Consider the following 4,582-nt stretch of genomic DNA (forward strand, 5'->3'; position numbering starts at 1 on the left):
TGGGCCAAGAAACCCGAGCAATGGACAATAGACCGGTGGAAATGTATCATTTGGGGTGGAGTCCAAATTTGAGATTTCCAACCGGAGTGTCTTTGTGAGATGTGGTGTTGGTGAACGGATGATCTCCGCATGTGTATTTCCCACCGTAAAGCATGGAGGAGGAGGTGTTATGGTGTGGGGGTGCTTTGCTGGTGACACTGTCTGTGATTTATTTAGAATTCAAGGCACACTTAACCAGCATGGCTACCACAGCCTTCTGCAGCGATTCGCCTTCCCATTTGGTTTGGGCTTAGTCCCACTATCATTTGTTTTTCAACAGGACAATAACCCAACACACCTCCAGGCTGTGTAAGGGCTATTTGACCAAGAAGGAGAGTGATGGAGTGCTGCATCAGGTGACCTGGCCTCCACAATCCCCCGACCTCAACCAAATTGAGATGGTTTGGGATGAGTCAGACCGCAGAGTGAAGGAAAAGCAGCCAACAAGTGCTCAGCATATGTGGGAACTCCTTCAAGACGGTTGGAAAATCATTCCAGAGGAAGCTGGTTGAGAGAATGCCAAGAGTGTGCAAAGCTGTCATCAAGGCAGAGGGTGGCTACTTTGAAGAATCTCAAATCTAAAATATTTTTGGATTTGTTTAACACTTGATGATTCCATATGTGTTATTTCACATTTTTAATGTCTTCACTATTTTTCTACAATGTAGAAAATAGTCAAAATGAAGAAAAACCCTTGAAAGAGTAGGTGTTCTAAAACTTTTGACCGGTAGTGTAAGTATTCAGACCCTTTACTCAGTACTTTGTTGAAACACCTTTGGAAGCGATTACAGCCTTGAGTCTTCTTCAGTATGACACTACAAGCTTGGCACACTTGTATTTGGGGAGTTTCTCCCATTCTTCTGTGCAGATCCTTAGAAGTTATGACAGGTTTGATGGGGAGAGAGGCTGCACAGCTGTTTTCAGGTCTCTCCAGAGATGTTCAATCGGGTTCAAATCCGGGCTCTGGCTGGGCCACTCAAGCACATTCAAAGACTTGTCTCTAAACCACTCCTGCTTTTTCTTGGCTGTGTGCTTAGGGCCGTTGTCCTGTTGGAAGATGAAGCTTCGCGCAAGTCTGAGGTCCTGAACAGTCTGGAGCAGGTTTTCATCAAGGATCTCTCTGTACTTTGCTCCGTTCACCTTTCCCTCGATCCTGACTAGTTTAGTGATTTTAACGAGTTACAGTTCATTAAGGACTGGGGCGAAGGTTCCCCTTCCAACAGGACAACTACCCTAAGCATACAACAAAGACAATGCAGAAGTGGCTTCGGAAAAGTCTATGAATGTTCTTGAGTTGCCCAGCCAGAGCCCGGACTTGAACTCGATCGATCATCTCTGGAGAGAACTGAAAATAGCTGCGCAGCGACGCTCCACATCCAACCTGACAGAGCTTGAGAGGATCTGTAGAGAAGAATTGGAGAAACTCCCCAAATACAGATATGTCAAGCTTGTAGAGTCATACCCAAGAAGACTCGAGGCTGTAATCACTGTCAAAGATGCTTCAACAACAAAACAAGTACTGAGTAAAGGGTCTAAATACTTCGGTAAATGTGATATTTCAGTTTTTTTTATACATTTGTGACATCAATATAAATTGTTTATTTTTTATTAATCAGTACAGTAATATGAGATCTGTGCGTAAAATATTTACATTTTAGTAATTTAGCAGATAGTCATATCTAGAGCAACTTACAGCAAGTATATTCATCTTAAGATTGCTAGGTGAGACAACCACATATCAGTCAAATATACAGGATATCAACTTTCCATTACAGCTAAACAATGGATATATAGCGTTTTGCAACAAAACCCATTTTAATACATCTTAAATATATGGACTAAAAAGTCTGAGAACAGTAATATTTTACAAATACGTGAAGGTACCCTTAAGCAATCATTTCTGATTTAATTAAAACACACAAATGTGAAAGATATATGAAGAATTGCATTCCAAAATGCCATGTATTTTCCCTCTGTCAGTCATCAAGTTTCTGTTTGATAAGATTTGATTGCTAATTGATTATATGCAATATGACTGTCCATATAAGGACATCCTGGATGCTGATCGGCAGAATTGTAGCTGTGACGTAGATATCTATCTAGTGGGCTCTGTGAGGGTGTCAGCGTCTAGTGACAATATAAGAGGCCTGTGTTTGATGTTGCAAGTCAGTCACATTTTAACCTTCTTCACCCAGAGACAGTCTCAAGTCATAGCCTGCTACTACTACTACTACTACTACTACTGTAAAGCCATGAAGACTCTTGCTCTCCTCTTCTCCTTTGCATTTGTGCTGGTCTTCACTGCGCCCACTAAGACATCTGATGAGATTCATCTACTGCAGAGGATCATGAAAGAGGCTAACAAGACCCTCAATGAAGACCCAGAGGTAAGAAGATTGAAATGTTGAAATATGACAAGTACTATAATGCATTATAACTGCATTATAATCCATTGTATCTACAGTGTTATCAAATGTTGCACTGCTCTATAGGATTAGAAGGTCTCTTGTTAAAAATGAAAAGGGGTCATGAAAAAATGCCACTATTGTGACATTTAGTCATCCTTTCAGGCCCTTTTGGACCATCTAGTGCCAGCGGAATTCAATCAAGATCGCTGCAGGTTACACGGGGTAAGTTGCATCCATATTCTTGATGAAAACATGATCGACATTGTGCAGGTTTCCACAGACACAGATTAAGCCTAGTCCTAGAGAATTAAAACTATGTTCAAATGGAGATTCACCGTTGAAAGTGCTCCTTAGTCCAAGAATAGGCTTATCTGTGTCCGGGAAATTGTCCCCTCATGTCCATCAGTGATAACTACTGTTAATTGATCTGTTAACTTACTCATGTCAACACTTGTTGATGCATGCAGACACTTGTTAATGCTGACCAGAAAGTTGACAATGTATTTTAAAATTTTCTACAGGCTATTTTAGCCATTACAGCAACAGATTCATCATACAACAATTAATAATTATAATAATCTCAAATTCCAGCCTCAAGATTTCTGCATAGCAAAGAAGATTCTGTCTAACATAAACAAAATGCAGTTCGGGACTCCAAACAACATAAAGACAATCAGCAGAGTGCTGGAGCAGTACAATACGGTAAGGAATCATTTAGACAAATCAACTTGGTTGAGGGGGTACTCTAGCTTGGATCGCAGATCTAAAGTGGTATGACGGCACAAACAGACTGGTACCCAGGCTAGGCTAGATTCAGTGAAACATCCAAATTGTCGCAGATAGAAATGCACGTGTCTGTTCAACACAACGTATTTATATCTTGTAACGTTGCTCCCACTTGAACAGAGCCCTGCTCTTGTCAATCAAACAGTAACAACTACTCTGAATATTTGTCATAACAATTATGTGTAAAGAAATAAAAAATAGAATAAAAAGTAACTCAAAACTTATACAGCGGTGTTCCAGACATGGATGAATGCTAGTCCTGGACTAAAAAGCACTTTTTTTATGGAAATGCTCTTAATCTGGGTCCATGGAACTGTCTGTATCCTAGTCCAGAAAAACACCCCCATAATGCATTACTATTTGATTCATCCACAAAATAAATTGGGTTTCTTAACACAGGATGTATTGAACAACATGCAGGTTGTAGGCAAACACCCTGAGCCTTGTGGAAGTAGATAGGGTTCTAAGGTAGTCTTCTGGGTTCTTTAGTCTATGGTTCTAAGTGGAATGTTCCGTTTTCTCCCCAGTTTCACCCTTTCAACTGCACTGTGAAGAAGAACTGGGACGAGGAACAGCTCCGCACTCTCCTGATGAACCTCTACAACTGTGCCCAAGCCATCTATGCCCGTCCCCACCCTGTCACTCATCACAAAACGACCCTAGCACTTTGAGGGGACTGATGGGAACTCTGTCGACCGTGCATAGTCCAATAACACATATGATTATTTATTGAATTGTATTTAAATGTACTATGACATTTATTTTTGTACTATTTATAAATAAATTAACTAATTGGTAAAAACATTTTTTTTTAAATAAATGTGGTTTATTGTTTAAGTGTTGATACAACTGCAGCAAAGATTTTCTAGATTTGACCTATTCCTGACTCTAGCCTCAAACTACATTTTATAATGTGGTATCACTGAACTGTCTGGCAGTCTCCACACTAAAGCACTGGTAAAACACAATCATTAGCATTATACTGTATCGTGTGTGGACCACCGGGCAAATCGTGGAACAGGTCAACGTCGTGGCAGTGCCATGGCGTTATATAGCATCAACCAATCATTCACATTTATTTTATAAAGCCCTTTTTACATCAGCAGTTGTCAAAGCGCTCTTCAGATACCCAGCCTAAAACCCCAAAGAACAAGCAATGCAGAAGCACAGTGACTAGGAAAAACTCCCTAGAAGTCAGGAAGAACCTAGAGTGGAAGAAACTTAGCATGATTCCAATCTTAAAACATGCTACACACGGCAACCAGACAAATCACACGGCAACCAGACAAATCAAAACAAGAGACTGAAATAAACAAAAAGAGGGATGTTGAAAAAGGAACACGAAAGAG

The sequence above is a fragment of the Salvelinus alpinus genome, chromosome 4 (genome assembly GCF_045679555.1).
Source record: "Salvelinus alpinus chromosome 4, SLU_Salpinus.1, whole genome shotgun sequence".
Classification (NCBI taxonomy): domain Eukaryota; kingdom Metazoa; phylum Chordata; class Actinopteri; order Salmoniformes; family Salmonidae; genus Salvelinus; species Salvelinus alpinus.